This window comes from Prunus persica, chromosome G4 (assembly GCF_000346465.2).
Source record: "Prunus persica cultivar Lovell chromosome G4, Prunus_persica_NCBIv2, whole genome shotgun sequence".
Taxonomy (NCBI): domain Eukaryota; kingdom Viridiplantae; phylum Streptophyta; class Magnoliopsida; order Rosales; family Rosaceae; genus Prunus; species Prunus persica.
This window is the reverse complement of record NC_034012.1, coordinates 13,303,093-13,326,916: the sequence shown is the minus strand read 5'-3', so window position 1 is coordinate 13,326,916 and position 23,824 is coordinate 13,303,093. Positions and strand designations below refer to the sequence as shown.

The following is a 23,824-nucleotide window of genomic DNA, read 5'->3' as shown; positions in this document are numbered from 1 at the left end:
TCAGCCATAGTAACTGCCCTGATCTTTGTATAATATGTTTCCTTTGGAGTGTATTTGCCATTTGTTTTCTCTTATACTGTGTTTAGTTTTGGAGTTAATGATATTGCTCTGGTTCAAAAAGATAAAATTTATCAACAGAATAGGAATTAATTGAAAATTAAAATATTGATGCAGTAATCATTGGAAGTTTGATTTCACACATCTAACATAGAAAAAGTGGCTTTCTCATAAAGGAATAAGAATAATAATAAAAAAAGGGATGCGATATTACATATATAATAGCGTGGTTTCAAAAAATTTAGGATGCAAAATAAGAAATCGGGTATCGCCGATCGGCTGTACTATTTCTCTTAAAAAAATAAAAAACCGCGTATAGCGCGGCTGTACTTTTTTTCTTTTTGAAAAAAAAACCGAGTATGGCCGGTCGGCTATACTATTTCTGTTTTAACAAATTATAAAACAGTATACCCGAGCGGCTATACTATTTCTCTTTTTTTAAAAAGGTGATTGAATGAAATAAAATGAAAGAGCCGAGTAAAGCCGCTCGGCTATACGATTTTTTAAAAAATAATTTTTTCTTTTCCTGACTTTAAAAAGAAATGGGCTCATTAGCCGATACAGATGTATCTTTGGGCCACAAGAAAACTCAATTGCTATCTGTTACCATTCTTTTACTCTCATGAACTGTTGAAGTGTAAACGATGACGTTTGCGTGTTGTAACCAGGAAAGGGCTGTGGCAGAACCGGTTCAGAGTTGAGACGAATGAGAAGAACGACGGCTCTGTTGTACCTTACGGTGGAAAGTAAGAGCTCCGTCGGTTCTGGGTTTGAAAAATCATGGTTAATTTTGAGGTAATTCTTAATAGTCATATTTTGTAACTCTAATTTTCAACAATTTCTGGGGCGTGAGGTTTTCTCGGCTCCTGTTGTGTAGACGCTAATAGGGTTTGGCTTAAACTTTCATTGAATTGTCAATCTTTTTTGTAATTTAATGAAGTTAAAAATTGAAAATTAGAATTGGAGGTTAATGAATGTTGTTCATATATTCCACTGACATTGCTGAAGAAGACATAGTAATCTTTCTTGGCGTCTGCCAATTTTGTCAATATAAGCTATGTCGTGAATTTAATTCTAGACACCTCCTTTAAATTTTGGATCACCTTTCTCAATTTCATTCGCCATTTTCAAAGTGTTTAATGAAACCAAGAAGTTGGGATAGTTTTCAGAGGGACCTTTGAGCTCTGCTAGTTTGAAGATTGGTATCCGTTTGTTTGTTTGTTTGGTTGATTATTGGTATCCATTTATTATGTTATTGGATTTACAAGTACCTGTCATCTAAAATGATCTCTTTCCTTGAGACTATTCTGAAGTGAAGTATTTGGCATCACTGTATCAGCATGAATGCTGTACACAGGCACTCGTATTGCTTCCAGGAAAATCTAAATTTTTCTATGTTCTGACGACCTGTATTTGGCATCTGTTTAAGTTTTAAACTTGTGCAGATGTTTAAGCCTAGGCTTTTCCTTCTGGGGTTGGTTGGTTCTTATGGGGCAAATGGGATGTCATGCATGGACATTTTGTTTAGGACTTCCATATCAATATTTGTCTGGATTTGTCATCTCTTGTTTTGCAAGCACGTATTGATTTCTCCATTCAGTCGGTTGTATTTGAATGATATAGATATCGCGATATTATGGTGTGCTTCATATCTTATTGATAGTTTTTGGGGTTCTATTCATTTGGTGTTCTGGTGTGCTCTCTGATGCTCATTTGTTCTTAGTGCTTTGTGTGGATGAAGATAAGTGAGTTCCATTGTCCCGGCTCTACTCTGTTTCTTGCTGTTCCTGAAATTCATCCCTCTTAATTGTGCAATCATTTCTCTCGTTTAATGCGGTGTCGGTGAATTTTATTTTTAATCGCGAGTTAGGGCTTGAATTTATGTTCCTTCTTTGATTTTATTTTGGCCTGGCTTTTGGTCTGGTCTACTTTCTGCGAAGCGAGTTAGGATCTGGTTACATGCTTATGTTGGTTGGAAGCTTTGAAATCTACTATTTTGTGAAATTGATGGAATGCAAACCTGAAAATAAATTCTAACTGGTTTTGATGGGAGATATTTCTTAGTACATGGTTTTAGTGGGTTCTCCTCTGGTTGTTGATTTCTGCAGTGATGCAGTATGCAATCTTATTGGGATTTGGCTTTTAAATTAGTTTTCATATGTACTGTTATTGTATCAATATGAAAGAATTCTCTGTTGTCATGTCCAGGTTCTTGACAGGATTTAATCGATTCAGATGATAAACGGTGCACTGTTATGCATAGACCATTGTGATTTATATAGCCTTGAGGTTTGATGACACCAATTTGGTTGGTTATAGTTGGAGTGTATTAGCGTGCATCCTTGGATTATTGATGTTTTGGGTCATCAATCAGCTGGAAGACAGTATTTTATCTTCTAGTTGTGAGGATCATTGATCCGGATATACTATCCGTGATGATTATGTTGCCACAATTGAAAAGTACTTCAATCTGCCCAATATTTCGTAGAAGGTAAAAAAGAAGAACTAGAGTGAAAAGTTTAACAATATTTTCATAGAATTAAGTTGTAGGAATAAGATCATTATCCGAATAGGGGATGGCAGAATTTTTATTTCGTTCAATGCTTAGCGACGATTTTTCTTTTGCCGTAAAAAATCTATTCGCAACGGTTAGCGACGGTTTTTACAGTCGAAGAAAAAATTTACAAATTAGACACCTAAAAGTCGTCGCGAAAGGTCTAAATTACGTTACTAAAGAACGAAAACCGTCAGAAAAGCTACAAATTCGTCATTTTAAACAAGACTCTGCTTCTGCTTCTGCTTCTCAAAAGAAAGAGATCTTCTTTCACTTAAAATACAACAGGCAATTTAGTAAACCATTAAGGAAGCTTTTATTTCTCATTTGTCTGTTGTTATATATGTAATCAACATGGGATCTGATGTTTTTAATGTAACTCTATAATCAACTCTAAGAACAATTGTGGAGTTTTTTTATTTATAAAAAATAAAATAAATAAAAAAGAAAGAAATAAGGTCCACAAAGCGATAGAAATATAATCGGGGAAATCTTATTAAAATAGTGATTACAAACAATTGAGAAATATGTGGGTCATATGCTTTTTCCTTTTTAGCAGATTTGTCTTTCCTTTGAAATAAAATTCCTTAATTAGCAGCTTATTTAGGTGCCAACTCAAAAGTAAAGTTGTGATACTTGATTTAGCAGTTGGTGTCTATCTCTATCGGACCATAGTCTTCAATCAATCAAAGGGCTTCGACTTGAAAGAAAATAAGAATAATACAAAAGTCAAGTGGGAATTTTCATTATATTTTAATTACCAATTTACCATGAATGTGAAGTTTTGTCTCTGCTTTTATACAGAATGAAATATTACGATGTTCACAAATGAATATCAGATCGTTTATACAGAATGATCTATGCATGGCTAATGCTCTAAGTTAAATAGGAATGTTATGAGAATAGAAGTAATATATATGACTTTTTGTTTCGAAGGTTTTTGACGAGCGGCTATATAAATTTCAAAGTATAGCCGCGCGATATAATTTATTAAAAAATTTAAAAAAAGCTTAAGTATTGCCGTGCGGCTATACGATTCATTTAAAAAATTAAATAAAAAGACCCCTTTGATTGTCGACGTTTGTTGGTGGAGGAAGTGGAAGATAAAGCCACAATTTATAAGAAGACCCCTTTGCCATCGATGGAAATCCCAATAACTCCTACGCACGATTGTGGCTAACGTGAGCAATAATAATCGAGCATAAATTGAAGTGATATATGCTGATCAGTTGATTAAATAATAATAGAATTATGTTATATAATTTCATCAATTCCTTTTTTTTCTTCTTGCAGATTTAGTGTTCCTTTGATTCAATCTTTTGTTTGGTGAAAATGATATTTAGCAATTTGCGGTGTACGTGGTGAAAAATGATCTTTTGTTTTGTTATACAATTTACATTTGAATGACAATTAACAGTATATCATTTGCATTTAAAGTCTCACCCTTTATTTTATTTTTCTTACCAACCTTAATTTTTTTACCGCTATTAAATTTTTGAACGTTACGTTGTAGGCCGAATATCATTGTATAGGGAAGTACAAATTTTATCTCCATTTCCATTCTCATTTCCATTTTCCATCTTTTTCCTCTACACTCTAACCCAAAAAATGAAAACTAAAAACTAAAATTGAAATGATTCGGGCCCGAAGAAACTACATGCATGGTGAACCGAAAAAAAGGGCCCATAAAGCAATATAAGCAGTAATTTCGTAAATCTTATTCTTGTTTTTAATAAGAAGTTTACATATGAAAGACATAATTCGTCATTTATTTTATGCAACAAGACATCCGCGTTGAACTAGGGAACAATAGCCAATCAATTAATTTATCTGGTTATTCTTGGAGCAACTCTCATAGCATGAATCCACGAAACCTTCCACATAGCGGTTATCTACAATCAAGCAAATAAAACAAAAATACAAAGAATATTAATAATTAAAAATATAATTTCAAACAAACATGATAAAGTTATAGAGAAACAGTAATTAAGTAGAGGAATGTAAGATCAATAATCCCATATGGTAATATATATGCATATCATTACCAGAATTGGAAGTGCTTGTGGTGGCAATGGAGTTGGCACAATTATGTGTACAATTATACACAACATCCGAAGGCCTATGTTTGCATCTGATCATGCACATGCCAAGGCATATTGGGTTCATCAGGCACTTTGTCGCACATTTTAAACCACAAGAAATAATATGGCTATTTGGAACCACTTGATTTGTATTAGAGCGGGGATGGACATCATCAACTTGATCAAGAGGATTGTCATTTGGAACCGCATTGGTATAGGAAGGATTAATATCAGCTTGAGCTATTGAAAGCACAAGCATGCTCATCAAAACCACAGCCCTCAACACACTAGCATCCATTTCTCCTTCCTCACTTTCTTTGCTTTTTTTCTTGAACTCTCTTTGATTCTCGAAGTTTGTTGGTGGTGGAAGTGGAAGCTAAAGCCACAATTTATAAGGAGACCCTTTTGCCATCTATGGAAATCCCAATAATTCCTAAGCAAGATTGTAGCTAACGTGAGCTACAATGGAGCATAAATTGAAGTGATATACGATACTTTAGAGCACAACTATAGGTATAGTAATAAACCAGTTTTATATTCTTTAGATATATGCTGATCAGTTGATTAAAGAATGCACGAATTTTGTTCTATCATTTCATCAATTTCTTTATTCTTAGTTTTCTTCCAGATTTACTGTTCCCTTGATTAAATCTTTTGTCTTGTTAAAACGATATTTCAGCAATTTTTAAGTTCACGTGATGGAGAAATTTGCCAAAATTTTGCCGAATGTATTTTATTCGTATTTTTCCCGTTCCGTATTTTACTAACTATGAAAGAATTTGGGAGGCTAAGATTATTTCTTACTTGTTGGAAGAAAAATGAAAGATTGGTTGGTCTTGATATTGGTTTTCTTGAATGCTGTGAGGTGAAGTATTTGGCATCACTGTATCATTATGAATGCTATAAAAGAAGAATATCAAAAAATAATACAAGCACTGGTATTGCATCTAGGAAAACATAAATTTAACAATTTCCCGGTGACCCCCGTATTTGGAATCTGTTTAAACTTTTGCAGAGGTTTAAGTCTTTACATTTTCAGGCTTTTCTTCCTGTGTTTGGTTGATAATTATGAGGCAAATTAGCTGTCATACATGGACCATTGATTTAGGACTTTAATATCAATCTTCGTCTGAGTTTCCATTCAGTTTGGTTGTATTTGGCATGATATTCCGGTGAGATCCTCATGTCTCCTTCTTAGTGCTTTGTGTGAATGAAGATGATTGATTTCTTGATGACCCAGGTCTTCTATGTTTCCTGTTGTTCCTGGAATTCAGCCCTGTAATTGTTGAATAATTTCTCTCCTTCATATGGTAGATCCGAAGATTCCTGTGAAGATGAATCCATTCTCTTTTAGAAAGATTAGAATTGCGGTTCATATTTTGTAGGAAAATAGTACAGCCGCCCGGCTCTACTCGGTTTTTTTTGCCCAAATTTATTTTTGAAATAGTACGTCCACGTGGCTATACTAGGTTTTTGCCTAATTTGATTTTTTAAAATAGTACAGCCGGGCGGCTTGACTCGGTATTTTCTTAATTTTTTTAAAAATAGTATAGCCGAGTTTTTTAAAATATTCTGGCGAATCGGACTCGAACTCATCCCTACGAACGTCTAGGGGACAGAGCAAGCCCATTCCAGGTTTTGAGCAGTATTCGAGATATCAGCCTAAGCGCTAGGCGGGAGGACACCTACACCAGGGAGTTAGGGGGGCCTAGGCGGCCTGGGAGGATCTAGGCGGCGCCTAGGAGGCCTGGGCGGGTCTGGGCGCTAGGGCGGGTGGTGTACTTTTTTTTCCAAATGAAGACAGACGAAGCTTGCTAGTGCGAAGGAGCAAAGGTGACATGTATATAGTGTGTGAGAAGGAGGAAAGGTGACATAAAATAAGGAAAGGCATAAGAAATGAGGGGTTTGTTTCGTGTGAAGTGAAAGGGAAAGATAGAAAACTGTGTTTCTGTTGTTGAGAGAGTGAGAAATGGGAGGCAAATGAAGAGGGAATGAGAGATTTATAATTCCTGGTGGTCTTGGTTGGGGTAAAGAAAGGGAAAGGATAAATTAGTCGTCAACACGCATGCAGGGAGAGGTCGGTTAGTGGTGGGAGGCGCATTGGCATTGCTCACCAATGCCTTTCTGCTTTATTGATTTCTTTCTAGTACTAGAAGCCTAATGTTACTGTCTAAGAAAGAAAGGTCTCTTGGAGCTTTATAACTGGCTTCAAGGGCATCTTCCAGCTAATACGACAGTGGACCATGAAATGTATTTTGTAGAATGTGTTGACTTTGCCAAATCCTTCATCCAACTGTATATCAAAGAGGTATGTCTTCTTTATCTTTGAAACTAGGAGTTTTTTTTGTCTATGTTTATATGCAACGTGATATAAGCAAAATAGGCAATCTATTCACCCAGACACAAAAATAGAAAATTTGTATCCATCTTTTGTTTTGTCTATCTGAATGCATCATCTTATTCAACAATTTCACGTACTAAAATTGCAGTTCTGTATTCTTCATTTGTCGTTTTTTTCTTGCAGTTTTATAGACTCATGTCCTCATTTCTTGGCTTGTTTTTGAACTGTAGGATGATGTATTATTCAAAGTGCTCCTGCATCTGCTTTGTGTACCTTGTTGTGCAGAACAGTAAGGAATTAATATTCTAGTTTTCCATTGTTTTAAAAGTTATCGTCATGGATTCCTTTTAACAAGATTTTTGGGTTTATATAGGGATGAAAAGGAAAAGGTTGCATTGGAGGAAGCTTTTATTTCTCATTTGTCTGTTGCTATATATGTAATCAACATGGGATCTGATGTTTTAAATGTAACTCTATAATCAACTCTAAGAACAATTGTGGAGTTTTTTTTATTTATAAAAAACAAAATAAATAAAAAAAGAAAGAAATAAGGTCCACAAAGCGATAGAAATATAATCGGGGAAATCTTATTAAAATAGTGATTACAAACAATTGAGAAATATGTGGGTCATATTCTTTTTCCTTTTAGCAGATTTGTCTTTCCTTTGAAATAAAATTCCTTAATTAGCAGCTTATTTAGGTGTCAACTCAAAAATAAAGTTGTGATACTTAATTTAGCAGTTGATGTCTATCTCTATCGATCAAAGGGCTTCGACTTGAAAGAAAATAAGAATAATACAAAAGTCAAGTGGGAATTTTCATTAGATTTTAATTACCAATTTACCATGAATGCGAAGTTGCCTATGCTTTTATACATAATGAAATATTACAATGTTCACAAATCCGTTTATACAGAATGATCTATGCATGGCTAATGCTCTAAGTTAAATAGGAATGTTATGAGAATAGAAGTAATATATATGCACGGCTCATGCTCTTAATTTTGTAAGCATCCTTCTGCTATATATAAAAGCAAATAGATGTTGTTGCGGGAACCGACATTTTATCTTTGTGATTGTAATTGCAATAACAAAGTAAATTTCTTACTTGAGATGAAAGGAAAATTGGTGTTGTTTTGATTGTATGGAACATATATGATATGTATAAGTTTTGAATGTTTGGAACATATATGATATGTATAAGTTTTTCTTATCTTGCATAAGCTTGATTGACACCTAAGAATGACCTTCAATAATAATGTCTCTCGATCCTTCTGTCGTTAAATTGTATCGATTCTCAACCCCTCCAATCAAATTACTTGCTCTTACTTTCGGAGTTGCATAAGTTATTTACATTTAATAAATTGTGGACCTTATGAGTTTGAATTATCTGATAAAGCATGGTTAATTTGAAAGCCTTAAAACTGTTTAGGTTAGGTCATCTTCAACCATAAAGGACTAAACTTAAATTTTCACCTTTAAAAATACAACTACTCATGTATTACTTGGATTTAAACAGTTTTTTCCTCCAACATGGGGGGTCCCTTTTTTTTTTCCTTTTTTAAGAAAAATTAAAAAATAGTGGAGCTGCTCGACTATACTCACTGGATTTAAATTTTTTTTATAAAATAGTATAGCCGAACGGCTATACTTGTTTACACGTGGCGCCTACTCACAAGACGGAAACTCTTTTTCTTAATTAATAAATGGTATAGCTGCGTAGCTATACTTGTTTTGACACGTGGTTTTTTATAAAATAGTATAGCCGCACGGCGATACACGTTTTACACGTGGCGCCTACTAGCTAGACGGATTTAAAACTAATAATAAATAGTATAGCCGGGCGGCTATTTAATGTTTCTAAAAATGGTATAGCCGTGCGGCTATACTCGGTGCTATTAATTTTTTTTTACACGTGGCGCCAAGGCTCTGTGCGGCTACTCTGTTTTTAATAAAGAGTATAGCCGCCGGGCTATACCCGATTTTTTAATTTGTTTTTAAAACGTAGTATAGCCGAGCGGCTATATATATATCCATACATATAAATATATGCCGGGATACTTTTTTCTTTTAAATTTTTTCTCATTTTTATTTATCGCTAAGAGTAGTTTATAGCATTATCCATTACTATTAGGCCATTACCCGAGTCTCTATTATCCCCTTTTAATTTTTTTACTTTTTCAAAGTTATTACCCTTATAAAGAATTTAGCACTTTCATGTTTAATACTCTATTATACACGTACACATGTATTTTTTAATAATACATCCGTGTTCTGTACACGTTTTAAAGACTTGGTAAAATGAATATTTTTTAAAAAGCAAACATAAAATACTCGTATTGTACTTGTACATATGTATTTCTCATGTTTAATACACGTATTTTTTATAAAATTTTCAATAAGACACAAAAAATTCACGTATTATACAAATAATTCTCACATATTATTAAATAAAAATAACATATATTAAAAATATTATATTAAAATATTATATAGTGGCTGACTGCTTTGGACATGTTGAAACTAACAAATTAATATCTATAAAGTAGGAACTAATGCAATTAGGAGGGTGCTTTTTGCTTAATTTTTTTAGCATAGCCGCGCGGCTATACTTTTAAAATATAATATATTTAAATAGTATAGTTGCGCAGCTATACTTATTTTGAGACGTGGCTCCTAATCCCTAGGGGCTCCCTCTTTTTTTTTTATAATAATTTTTAAAATTAAAAAAATGGTACAGCCACGGGGCTATACGCAATGTTTTTAATTTTTTAAAAAATAGTACACCCATGCGGCTAGACATATTTTGACATGTGACGCCTACTCGCTAGACGGATCCGTTAAAATAATAATAATAATAATATAGCCGAGCGGATATACTCTTTATATATGTGTATAATGGGATCCCTTTAAAAAAAAAAATAGCATTATCGATAAGAGTAATTTATAGCATTATCTATTACTATTTGGCCATTACTCGAGTCTCCATTGTCCCATTTAATTTGTTTACTTTGCCAGAGTTATCACCCATATAAAGAATTTAGCATTTTCACATTTAATACTCTTATTATACACGTACGTAAGTATTTTTCAATAATACATCCGTTTTCTGTACACGTTTTGGGCTATGTAATTTAAATTAAACCCGATTAGGTAATTATTTATTTATTTATTTGAAATATTTTTTAAATTCAAATATCATTTAATGTTTTTGTCTGATTGAGTTTGTCCTTATCTGATACCTATTGGAACATGTATCAGCCACTCTGTTTAAAGACAAGCATTGAGTAGGGGTGAAATTCTGTTTCAAGGACTTTGCAATTCTTCAAGTCTCTATATGCAAGAACATTCAATTTTTAATTTACTGCTATATTCAATTTCATTATTCTATATGTTGTTTAATTAAATTATTATAATAATATTGATTGTTGTTCCTCCAACAAGTTTCACTTGAGAGAGCGAGTTAAATCAAAGGCAAACATTCCCACAAAAAAAATAAGAAGAAAAAAAATTAAATTCTTAAATTGATTTACTGTGAAATTTCTATTACTTCAATATATGCTTTGAATATGTTGAAACTAGCTAATTAATATCAATAAAGTATAGACTAATGCAACTAGGTAGGAGTGTACTTATTTTTTAATTTTGTTTGAAATAAAAGGTATAGTCGTGCGGCTATTCCTATTTACATAGTACAGCCGGGCGGCTATACTACGGTATATCTTTTTTAAAAACAGTATAGCCGAGTGGCAACACTTTTTTGACACGTGGGTGGCATTTTTATCCGATTTTTTTCAAAATAGTATAGCCGCACGGCTATACTTGTGTTGACACGTGTGCACCTAATTGCTAAAGGGTCATTGTATAGCCCTCGGGTTTTTTTTAATTTTTAATTTTTAATTTTTAATTTCCCTCCAAACACATGACTCATGCACTCTTTGCAGATGAAAAACAAGAAGAAGAAAATGTATTTTTTTTTAAAACAAGAGGATGAATAACTAAGACTGCACTCGTCCACACAGTCCTTCAAAAACTTAATCTTGATTTTATTGAGGGTGATTAGAGCTTCTTGCATGTTAATCCCCTCTTCCGGCAATTCTGCACAACAAGCTGGAGCTAATCTCATAATGGATGATAAGCAATCCCTCCTACTCACAAAATCACCATCTTCCTCTGTTCCAAGTAAATCAGCATCAACAACTTCAACAATTGCAGCATCTGGAAGTAATGAATTTGCAATCAATTGCTTTAAATTCATCTCCCCAACAAACATTTCATCAGTTGGCTTCCTTCTTGTGAATGTCTCCATTAATACAATACTGAAACTATACACATCTCCTCTGGTTGAAATGATTCCTTCCATTCCAAACTCTGCAATATTATATATGTGAATTTAGTTATATATGATTAAAAGAAAATCATAAGGTCACCTTGTTCATAATGAAGGACAACATATATAAAATTGAAAAGTAAACTAGTAACAGTACATCACCTGGAGCCATATACCCAATTGTGGCAAGGGTCATGGTTTGGGTCATGGAATCTCCTTCACCTAAGAGTCTTGAAATGCCAAAATCAGCCACATGTGCAACCATATCATCATCAAGTAGTATGTTGCTTGGCTTCACATCACAATGGACAACATGATTTGGACCATGACCATGATGAAGGTATTCCAATGCGGATGCAACATCTGTCATTATATTGAACCTTTGAAGGACATTCAATGGAGAGTTTTGATTTTGAGAGTACAGTCACTTCTCAAGGCTTCCATTAGGCATTTATTCTAGTACCAAGGCTTTGAAATCAGGTTGACTGCAACAACTGATGATTTTGATAAGATTTCGGTGACGCATATTGCTCAGAACATCACATTCACTATCAAAACTCTTGAAAGCCCCTTCAATCTGTAAATTGAAATTTGAAAACCTTCACAGCAACATCTATCCCATCTGAAATTGTACCTTTGTATACTGATCCAAAACCCCAGTGTCAAGTAAGTTGCTTTCATGAAATCCACCCGTTGCGCTTAGAAGTTATAGGTGTGAAACTCTTCTTCAAAGAAGTTGAGGTAACAAGGCAGTGTCTGTTGCAACTTCCACTTTCCTTTTCTTGCGTAGTATGAACATTGATACAGAGGCCACCAGGAGTAATGCTGATATGATCCCTGGAATAAGATACTTCAGGTTGGGTGAACTAGCATTCCTTGAATTTGGTTTGTGTGTATTATTTTTTGCATGGTGGAACATGGAGTCGGGCTGCACCACAGAGCCCCGTTCGAGACAAATGATTGAGAGGAGAGGTTTTGAAAAGGTCCACCTGTTGGAATTTCTCCTTGGAATCTGTTGAAAGACAAATTCAGATACTTGAGATGGACGAGAGCTTCCAGAGACTCTGGAATCACTCCTGACAGATTGTTTTTGGTGACAAGGAGAGTTGAACCAAATCTTTAAGACCCCCAATGTTGCTTGGTACACTACCTGATAATTGGTTGTTTGATAAATCCAAAGCTGTCGGGACTTTCAATTTTCCAATATCTTCTGAGAGAGATCCATTTAGAAGATTGGATGACAAGTCTAGGTTCAGGATATATTCAAGTCCCCACAAGGTAGATGGTATTGTGGAAGTTAATAAATTAGGACCTAATGATAGAATTCTTAAAGCTGCAGAAAAATCACCCAAGCAGGAAGGTAAAGAACCAGAGAGTTGATTACCATTACCACCCAAAAGCAATTCAGCTAGGTTGTCTAGTTGACAAATTTCAAATGGGATGTATCCTTGCAACTTGTTATCATTCTAAGGTTATCCTAGTCTTCCCACAGAAGTTGGAATTGACCCAGTCAATTGATTGTTTCCCATATCTAAGGTTATCAAGCTGCTCAAGTTGCCAACATCATTGGGAATGTTACCCCTCAGTTTGCAATTGTATAAAGAAAGATATTGAAATGATGGAGAGAGATTCCCGAAGGCAACCGGAAGAGTGGTGTGTAATGGATTACCTTCCAAGTATAATATCGTCAGGTTTCTAAGATTGGCCAAACAAAAGAGAATGTTTGCTTCTGGAGTTAAAGTATCAATGGTCAAATTATTTGCGTGCAAGCTAAGTAAGTCAAGGTTTGTTAAGGCACAGAGCGTGCTAGGAATAAACCCAGTAAATGAGTTACCACCCATTTCTAGCTAGGTGAGCTTAGAACCATTATTAGAGATAAAGTTGGGAATGGCTCCACTGAGTTTATTCATTCCTATATATAGCAATTCTAGGTTCGGAAGTCTAAGGCCTATGTCTGCTGGGAGGCTACCTGAGAGCTGATTACTAGCAAGCGAAATTGCTGTTAACATGGACATATTGAAGATTGTTGATGGGATGGGGCCATTGAAATTATTAACCCCGAATGAGAAAACCTGTAAATGCTGAAAATCACCAATCTCATCTGGTATAATACCTGCAGCAATAAATTAATATCAGCACAAGCCTAAGTTTAATCTTCTTTTGCTTTGTATCTACTGCTTGCATATACTTATATGGAGGTAAATTCCTTAAATAAGATACATTTTAGTCTAGTGGTACGTAACTTCCCAATGTTGAAAGATGTTCTAAATTATTTGAATCACATTCGTCCTATTAATTAAATACGAATCTTAGTTATAAATTATTAATTAAGATGTAAGTAATGATAAATCATGAAAGGAACAATACTATAAAATGAACAGAGTTGACATTGTTGTAGGCAATATAAATCTCCATTAATTGGGTCAAGTTCCCAATATTTTTGGGTATGCTTCCACTGAAATTGTTATTATCCAATACTAATTCCAGAAGCTCTTTGCATTGCTATAATTTGGATGGAAGCGGACCACCACACTGGTTGTTACCCAAATGCAGCACCTGAATATTAGGAAGATGCTGACATATATTGTCTGGAATGCCACCATTCAAGCTGTTTCCAAATAGTGACAACATAGTCAAAGAAGACATGTTGAAGACAGTCATAGGAACATGCCCTTTTAGGGCATTGTCCTGCACATACATGAACTCCACCTGATCTAGAGAGTTGATCTCATTTGGAATTTCTGAAAAATATTGATAAACTCATTACAAATGCATGTATATATAATTAATGACACTGCAACATTGTTGTAGTCAAAGCTTAGCAGAGTTACTGGGCAATGTGTTGTTGGATATGTGGATTCTGATTACGCATGTGATTTGGACAAGCGTAGGTCCACTATAGGTTTTGTATTCACTCTTGCTAGAGGTCCAGTGAGTTGGAGATCAACTTTGCAATTTACAGTTGCCTTGTCGCCTACTGAGGCAGAATACATGGCGGTAACAGAAGCTATAAAGGAAGCCATCTGGCTTCAAGGGTTGCTTGATGACTTAGGGGTTCAACAGGACCATGTGGATGTTCATTACAACAGTCAGAGTGCTATTTATTTATCAAAGAATCAAGTTCATCATGCACATACAAAACACATCGATGTGAGGTTCCATTTTGTTCGTAAGATTAATGATGAGGGAGATATTCTTCTTCAGAAGATTGGGACCTCTGAAATTATGGTTCAACTCCAACATCAGTTGTTGAACCAAGCCCCACCTGCAACCATGGTGAGTAGCCCCCACTAGTATCAGTATCCTTGATTCATTTAGCTTTGCTAACTTCACCTTACTGTCTGCTTCATCAACCACATTCTGCATTGAAAAATCATTACTATTATTCTTATAATTTGTATTGTTGTCGTGGTTGTTAATGTTGTCATTGTCAATTTGGTGGGAGGAGTGGAGATGGTGATTGTCCTCCTCTTTTGTCCCAATCCATGGTCGAAAAAAAAAATCTGCATATTATTTTCTTTTCATAACATAGCAAGCCGCGCACAATCTAGAATAACTTACAAATGCCATCTCCATAATCATCCTTATAAATGGATTAGAACGATTACGGAGAATGTTGGCTATCATCCTTAAGGTCAGCAATCCCAACATATACTCCCAACGTTTTAGCATCCTCCAATATCTTAATTAATTCTAATAAACTAATACAATATCCTATAAGATATTAGCTAATATAAACATGAAAGCAGGAGAGCTAGTAGTATAGTACTTGTCATGTTTATACCAATGCTCAATGTACATCGTATGTCTTTGACATTAAAAAAAAAAAAAAACATTTTATGTATTTAACGAAGAAAATGAGTTTTGCATTAAACGACAATCACATAAGTGTTGTGATACATTGGATTTAGAATTGTCACAATGCCTTTGGGCTGTGTTTGGCAAGCCTCACTGGACTGGACTAACTTAAATAGCACTTGAAACCCATGTTTGGTAAGATAAGGGACTAACTTAAATGAGACTATATTGTCCAACAGTAAACAAAACCCCTCGTTCGCTCCTCTAATTTAGCGAGGTTAAAAAGTAGTTCGCAATATAGTGCCCTCGCTAGATTGAACCCACAAGTCCGAACTAAACCCGTTTCTTCTTCTTCTTAAGCTAGAATTGGATTTTCTTGATTTGTGTTTTCAATCAACCATATTCACTGAAGTCAGATCCTTGGCTTGAATCAAAACCCCCCTACCACAATCAACCTGTCAGACCACCACCATGAGTTTACCTAATTTCTACAACCAAACAAACCCAAATCTTGGCTGGACAAGATCGAAGAGGACGTGTGTGGAAAATGCATTTGCTGAAGCCTTTGCCTAAGGCTTTCTCAATTGAATACAAAGGAGTCAAAGGGGGAGAAGAAGAATTGGGGAAAAAGGGGATGTGGAGGTGGGTTCCGATGGGAATGAGAGAGAGAATCAGGGAGGTTTATGATTAAAGAGAGAGAGAGAGAGAGAAAAAGTAAATTTAGGTTTTAGCCACAAATTTTTTTTCACTTTTGGAAAAAGCCAAAGCTTTTTCAAAAAAGACAGAAAAACCTCTCAACTTTCAATCAAAGACATGCAAATGTAAAGGATTCCTTAGGAAATTCAAAAATAAATAAGGGCAATTTTGTCCATTTTGGCTTCTTTGCAAAAATTTCTCTCTCCTTTAGGTTTTTCCAAAAGTGAGTTGTGATGGGAGAAAGACAGAATGAGTGAGGTTGTTGAATAAAGATAACAAATAGAGAGAAAGAAAAAAAAAGAGGGGGGGGGGGGGGGCGGGGGCGGGCAAAGAGAGAGAGTGAGAGTGAGGGAGGTTTCTTGTTAAAGAAAAAAAAAAGATAAAAAGAATGGGGAGGTTGGGTTTCTGATTAAAGAAAAAGAAAATAGAGAGAAAAAAAAAAAGATAAACTAAATGAGGAGGTTGGGTTGGGTCTGAATCTATTGTTTTTTTATTTTTTGTTTAACATAATTTTAGCCTTTAAAAATATCAGAATTTTAGTTTTTTTTATTTATTTATTTTATTATTGTTTTAAATCTAATTATTACAATAATTATTTTTTAGTCCGACACAGCACCAAACATAGGTCTTCACTATTTTTACAATCCAGTTTCTTAGTCCGATGCAGCATCAAACGTAGGTCAGTACTTAATCCAGCTTAGGCCAATTCGAGCTAATCCAAGATAGTCTCAGGATTTAGTTTAGTCTATGACAGTCCGCCGTACTAAACGACCCCTTGAAGTATAAAGCATTTTACTTTGACCCATAAGCACTGGCAGACCTAGTATGAGCCCAACTTGTATTTTATTTTTCCTTTTTCACTTCTATTAAATATAATCTTATTGATGCTATAGAAGACTTTTGCACTCAAAGAAAAAAGGAAATAGCCCCACAAATTGAAGAACTTAGTAAAGGAATTAGCCTCACTTGTATTTTTTTATATTTTTCCATGTGTTGTATATGTAATCTTGGTAATGTCTATAATTTTTGTTCTTTTTATTTTATTTCATATATTTGTGTGCATATAAATTGTTTTGACTATTTTCTCTTGGAGGTTCCATTTGTAAGGTTTGCTTTACTTTGTATTTTTATTCTTGAGTTATAGTTATATCCTAAGGGTCCGTTTGATAACTGTTTCAATTTTAGTTTTTTGTTTTATTTTTTATTTTTTGTGCTAGAGTATAGAGGACAAATGGAGACAACTGAAGTGAGAATGAGAGTGAAGATGAGATTGAGATAGAAGATGAGAGGGAATGATGGGAGGGAAGAGTAATAAAAGTGAAAACAAAAGCAAAAAACAAAAAATTTATTTGAAATTGTTTTTACTTTCAAGTTTTCACTTTTGTTACTCATCTCTCCCGTCCTCCCTTATCATCCTCTCTCTCAATCTCATCCTCACTCTCAGTCTCACTCTCATTTCCCTCTATACCCTAGCACAAAAATAAATACTAAAAATTAAAATTGAAATGGTTATCACGGGCTCTTAAATTTTTATTTTTGTCAATTGTTGTCATGCAATTTTTATTTTGTCCTCTCGGATTGGGATTTACAAATAAATACACTATTTATTTGGTTTCAGTCTTTGCCCTTTGCCCTCTCAGATTTTTGTGTCCTCTTTTAGAAATTAATTATTTCTATTATTCTAATTTCGGGCACGCTCTTCCCCCACAAAACCTATTTGATATTTGAGTTGATTATTATCTTGATGGCTCAATGGTCGAATCTTCCTCACCATCTTCTTGTGTCCATTGCCAAACTTCTGTTTGTCTTGGAGGATTTTACTGTTTTTGGTACAGTTTGTAGATCATGGAAATCAGACGCAATCAAGGAAAACTTTACTAGAACATCACATCAAGTTCCATTGCTTATGCTTCCAAAAAGGGAGAGCGCCACCATCCGAGAGTTCTACAACCTGAAAAAAGGCAAGATTCACAAACTTAATCTGCCACCATTAGCTAAGGAAAAGCTGTGTTATTCTTCCCTAGGATGGCTAAAGACTCAGTCTGATAACGATTTGAAATTCAATATATTGCATCCTTTAAATCATGCCCATGTTGAGCTTCCGGATCTTGAGATATTTAAATAATCTCATCCTCCTCATCTAGATCTACTAAGAAATATAGCATTAGTGTTGGGCAAATTCGTTGTAAGGAAATTCACCTTATCATCAAGCGCTTCTTTCACATCAGATTACATTGTCATGATTCATAGTTGGGGCAAATTTGCGTTTTGGAGACCAGGAGACCACGAATGGACCATAGTGGATGATGCATTTGGAAAACCATATCATATTTATTCTGATTTAACTTATCATAACGGACAATTTTATGCAGTGAACGCTTCTGGCCATGTCTTTGTTTGTGAGATGGAAGAACCTAAGAAAGCAAAGATGAAACTTGTTGTTCCAAGCAGCATACCATGCTCTTCTTGAAAAGCAGTACCTGGTGGAATCAGCATGAACCTTATTGGTAGGTTCATGTTTTTTCGAAGAACTCGGTTTAGGGTTTTGGAGGTGCAATTTAGTAATGGGAATGGGGGTATTTCGGAGGTAAAGAATTTATGGAACAAAAGTTTATTCCTATGTTATAATTCTTCCTTCTCTGTTGAGGCATCAGACTACTCTGGATGTAAGGCATCAGACTACACTCAATGATCTTCAAAAGCATAACATGATATATTATTGGTTTCGTATTGTGTGTTACCCTTTTAGGGCTAAGAAGGGCGTTTCTGACTACTAAACAAATCAATCATGCGGCCAAGCAAACCTCATCTGGCCTAGGTTATTTTCAAACCTTGGAACGGTAACATGGATTTTACTAACCTTCGGCCAATTTTAATTCATTAGTTTGTTGCTCGTTTCTATTCGAATTAGGCCAAATGACATTCTTAACCCAATTAGTTGGCTTTAGACATTTGAATCTCTTCATAAGGTATGGTTTCTGTTCTTAAAGTCCCAAGTTTTTTTTTTTTTTTTTTGGGAATTCTAAAGCAGATTACATAGATGTCTCCTTACGAACCCAAGATTCCTAATTTCACAAAGTTTGTGTGTGTGGTGGTGACACTAATGAATTCTTCCTACATAACATGACAGTAGTTTTGGAGCTTTTTTCTTTATCAATTAATTTTTCAACAAGAAAAACTATTTAGAAAATTACAATGTTTTATTAGAGGTATAAACGCCATGCATATGCATGAAATGAGATTGGGGCTAAATTAAATTGACCCACTATAATGTACATTTAACAATTCAAAAGGAAAATTTAAATTTTAAAAAGAATCTTGAACTATATGAACTGTTTTGTTATATAATTACAGTTTTTCTTTGTACGTATAAAAAAATCTTTGAGATAAAAGAAATAGAGAAAGCTGAGAAAATCTCACTTTCCTTGACATGAAATTATGGTTCAGCTCCAACATCAGTTGTTGAACCAAGTCCCACCTGCAACCATGGTGAGGAGCCCCCACTGGTATATATTAATATCCTTTGATTCATTTAGCTTTGCTAACTGCACTCTATGATCATCCTTATAAATGGATTAGAATGACTGCGGAGAATGTTGGCCATCATCCTAAAGGTCAGCAATCCCAACATATACTCCCGACGTTTTAGCATCCTCCAATATCTTAATTAATTCTAATAAACTATTACAACATCCAATAAGATATCAGCTAATATCATAAAACATGAAAGCAGTAGATCTACTAGAATAGTACTTGTCATGTTTATACCAACGCTCAATGTACATCGTATGTCTTTGACCCAAAAAAAAAATATACATTTTATGTTTAACGAAAAAATGAGTTTGGCATTAAACGACAATCACATGAGTGCCTTCAGAGGACTAAGAGAAAATTTTGGCAGTGCCGGCCTCACTAGACTGGACTGGACTGGACTGGACTATATAGCACTTGAAAACCATGTTTGGTAAGAGGGAGGACTAATTTAAATGAGATTGTAGAGTCCTAACAGTAAAAAAACGCATCGCTCGCTCTTCTAATTTAGTGAGGCTGAAACTTGCTTCACAAATTAGCGAGTTCGCAAAATAAAACACGCTAGTCCTCCAACACCGACAACTTTCAACGCCTCTCTCTCGTTTCGTTCAATATTGACTCCTGCTCTTCTTCCAAGCTATACTCAGGTAAGTTTTTCTGGTCTCTCGCTTTGCATTACAATTGAGGTAGGGCTTGCAGTTGCAGAGAGATATAGAAGGAGGTGAACCAAAATATATTATTGAGTTATTGCCTTTCAGCGACAACTATATATTTTGGGTGGCTTCAGGCTCTGCCATCGTCGTAGAGATTGAAAGGAGGTTTCTTGGGTAAGTATTTGGTTCTAGCCATCAGCTAAATGAAATTTGAATTTTGAGTCTTAGCCCCAAGATATTGTGGCACATTTGTATCTGCCATTGCAAGGGCCATGTCAAAATCAGGTCTTGCGATCCCAAGTCCATGGAATGCCAAATCTTCTTATGTTAATTATTGGTGTACATTAGTTTGATTATGGGGGTTTCAGGTGTGGCTAGAGGATGTGGGTGGCAATTCTTGGATGTGTTTGCTTGGTTTGCTAAACTCGATGGCAACACTTGGCTTTCATTTTACAAATTTCATTTTGGAGCAGAGGTATGGAAAAAGGCCTGAAGATGAGCTGCCCAAGTTCTGTAATTTTCTACCTTGTTCTCTTTTTGGTTGTTTGTGATTGAATGATTTTTTGTCAAATTGCATGCAGTTCCAATTCGTAGAAGTTCCAAAAAGGGAGAAGCTGAAAATAATGAAATTAGAAACAGTTAGAGAAGAAACGAAAAGGGATGGTGAAGAGAGAGGAAGAAAAGAGAGAGGGGAGAGAGGAAAGAAGAAAATGCTTCACTAATTAAATATTAGAATTTATTTGCCTCTTTCCTTAATGAAATAATGAATTGACCAAAATAAATAAATATTAGAATTTTATTTATTTATACATTAAAATTTTTAATTAAATTTAAATATATTAAATATTTGTTTTTTAGTCCGACACAGCACCAAACATAGGTCTTCACTATTTTTACAATCCAGCTTCTTAATCCGATGCAAAATCAAACGTAGGTCGGTACTTAATCCAGCTTAAGCCAATCCGAGCTAATCCGAGACAGTCCCAGAATTTAGTACAGTCCATGACAGTCCGCCGTGCCAAACGACCCCTTAAGGTATAAAGCATGTTTTACTGAGCCCCCACTTGTATTTTCTTTTCTTTTCTTTTTCACTTTTATTAATATAATCTTATTAGCCCCACTTGTTTTTTTTTTTTTTTTTTTTTTATAAAGTTTTTCACGTTTTGTATATGTAATCTTGGTCATGTCTATAATTTTCGTTCTTTTTATTTTTATTTTATATATTTGTGTGCATATAAATTGTTTTGAACTTTGTTTCTTGGAGGTTCCATTTGTAATTAAGATTTGCTTTACTTTGTATTTTTATGTTTGAGTTATAGTTGTATCCTAAAATTTTGTTTTTGTCAATTGTTGTCATATAATTTCGTCCCTATAAAATTAAAATTTTGGATCCGCCATTGTCCATTAAGTAAAAATTTAGATAGCGGGGGCAAAAATCAACAATGGTAGACCTGGCCAAGAAGCCCGAAACCCCTTAGGGGTCGTTTGGCACAGCGGACTGTCATGGACTGGATTAAATCCTGTGACTGTCTCGGATTACCTCGGATTGGCCTAAGCTGGATTAAGTAGTGACCTACATTTGGTGCTGCGTCGGACTAAGAAGCTGGATTGTAAAAATAGTGAAGACCTATGTTTGGTGCTGTGTCGTCGGATTAAAAAATAATTATTGTAATATTTAAATTTAAAACAATAATTTTAAATAAAAAACAACAAAAATTCTGAATTTTTTAAAAAGCTAAAATTATCTTAAACAAAAAAACTCATTAGATGCAAACCCAACTCATCCTCCCCATTCTTTTTACTTTCTTTTTATCTTGTTTTTTTCCTCTCTATTTTTTGTTTTGTTTAAGATAATTAGGTTCATTGCATTGGAAGACGGATAGAAAAAACAGAGGTTTTGCCTCCTATGGATCAAATCATCAATGCCTGCTTCGATTCCCCTATCCCACTGAAGCCATCTTCTCTTGCTCCCTAGGATTAATAGATTCATTCTTGCCTCTCTCTCTCTCTCTCTCTCTTTCTCTCTCCCCCCCCCCCCCTCCCCCCCATCGCAACCCACTTCCACATCCCCTTTTTCCCCAGTTCTCCTTCTCCTCTTTAGACTCTTTTTTTTATTTTTTTTATTTTTTAAATTCAATCAAGAAAACTTCAAACATAGGCTTTAGCAAAGGTGTTCTCCCAGGCATGCCGCACATCCTTTTCGATCTTGGCAAGCCAATGATCTGGGTTTGTTTGGTTGCAGAAATTAGATAACCTCATGAGGAATCAGAGCAAATAGAAAAAGCTCTCTGGGTCAACTGATTGGGTGTTCAATTTGGTGTTGTTGTTGCTGTCGATAGGGTTGGTGGTGGTGATAGTGAGGTTGGGCGATGACAGTGCGAAGGTTTAGTTCTACGATGGTTTAGTTTGAACTCCCGAGTTCAATATAGCGTGGGTGTTATATTGCGAGCCGCTTTTCAAGCTCGCTAAATTGGAGCAGCGAGTGAGTGAGATTTTTTACTGTTGGACTATATAATCTCATTTAAGTTAGTCCCTTATCTTAGCAAACATGAGTTTCAAGTACTATTTAAGATAGTCCAATCCAGTGAAGCCTACCAAACACACCCTTATAACCTTCCATAAAGCTATCGTTTGGGAAATACGATTCACATATGCGTTAGGATTGCATGTAATACATATGCCAAGATTGTTTAGCTAAAAAGTATCATTAAAATGAGTGTAATAATAGGGTCACTGATAAAACATATATTTAATTGCACATCAATATGGAATCCTTATATGCATGTTGTTGACGCTCGGCATGCACCGAGCCGGTTCGCCCAATAAAAACACGACATGTGGGCCTTATGCACTGCACAGGCAGAAACGAGCAAATCTCCCTCTGCTTTGGACTCTGAGCTGCCTTAGGAAATTCAAGATGATGCAAATTGGCCACGTCGATGACAAGAACCCCTCTGGCCGCCGACTCACCTTACCTCATCAAGCGTGCCCACGTCCCTTCAAAAGCCAGGTGTAAACCGCCTGATTCGCCACCTCACCAGATGAGACTGCCGTCATGTGCAACAGGCAACTCTACCCACGCCCACTCCTTAGTCGAAGTATAATAGGGTCATCATGAGCAGAGGACGTGGACGAACCCCGACGACCCAACATCTGACATATCTGATATGAAGCAAACGGCTCGGCTCTGAGCCAAGGTGGCCGGCTTGTAAATTAATTCATTTGAGTTTCCTCTATAAATAGAGCAGAAGTTTTATGTAGAGACAGACTTGGACCCCTTCTATAAAGAGAGAAAAGTCTTGTTCCTTCTTGGCAACCCATAACTCATTTCCATTAAACACCTCCTTTCTCGGAGTTACTTTTAGATTATCTGTTTCTTTATAAGTTAGCCACTGGAATATCTGTGGCTCAAACACATGCACAAGAAGTTAGTACAAAAATTAAGCTACAACAGACACTGATTATCTGTTTGAATGACCGTCATGGCTATAATATTCAAGAGGAATGCTAGCAACCTTCTCTCTAATCTTCTTCTTTGGATCTTCTCCCTTTTTTGCTTGACATGTGTCATTCTCCTTACACTTAAAACAATGTCATTAATATATTATACAAGCTAACTTTTGCATTCCAAGTTTACCCTTATTAAATGTATTCAATTTATCCAAAAAAATTGGGTCATGCTAGGGAGACGCTTTAGATACCAACTTGTGTACCATCTCTCAAATAGAGCTGGAGATACAAAGAGAAGGGGGCCGTGGGACCATAGGAGAGATAGAAAAAAGTT

At 35.2% G+C, this 23,824-nt stretch overlaps 1 long non-coding RNA gene and 1 pseudogene across 1 annotated transcript; one reads left to right on the top strand and one right to left on the bottom strand.

Annotated features, from left to right (window-relative positions):
• Positions 642-2,658, top strand: LOC109948841. Its single transcript, XR_002271287.1, has 2 exons — positions 642-852; positions 2,266-2,658. It is a non-coding gene; the product is annotated as an uncharacterized LOC109948841 (long non-coding RNA).
• Positions 4,433-12,024, bottom strand: LOC18780154 (annotated as a pseudogene).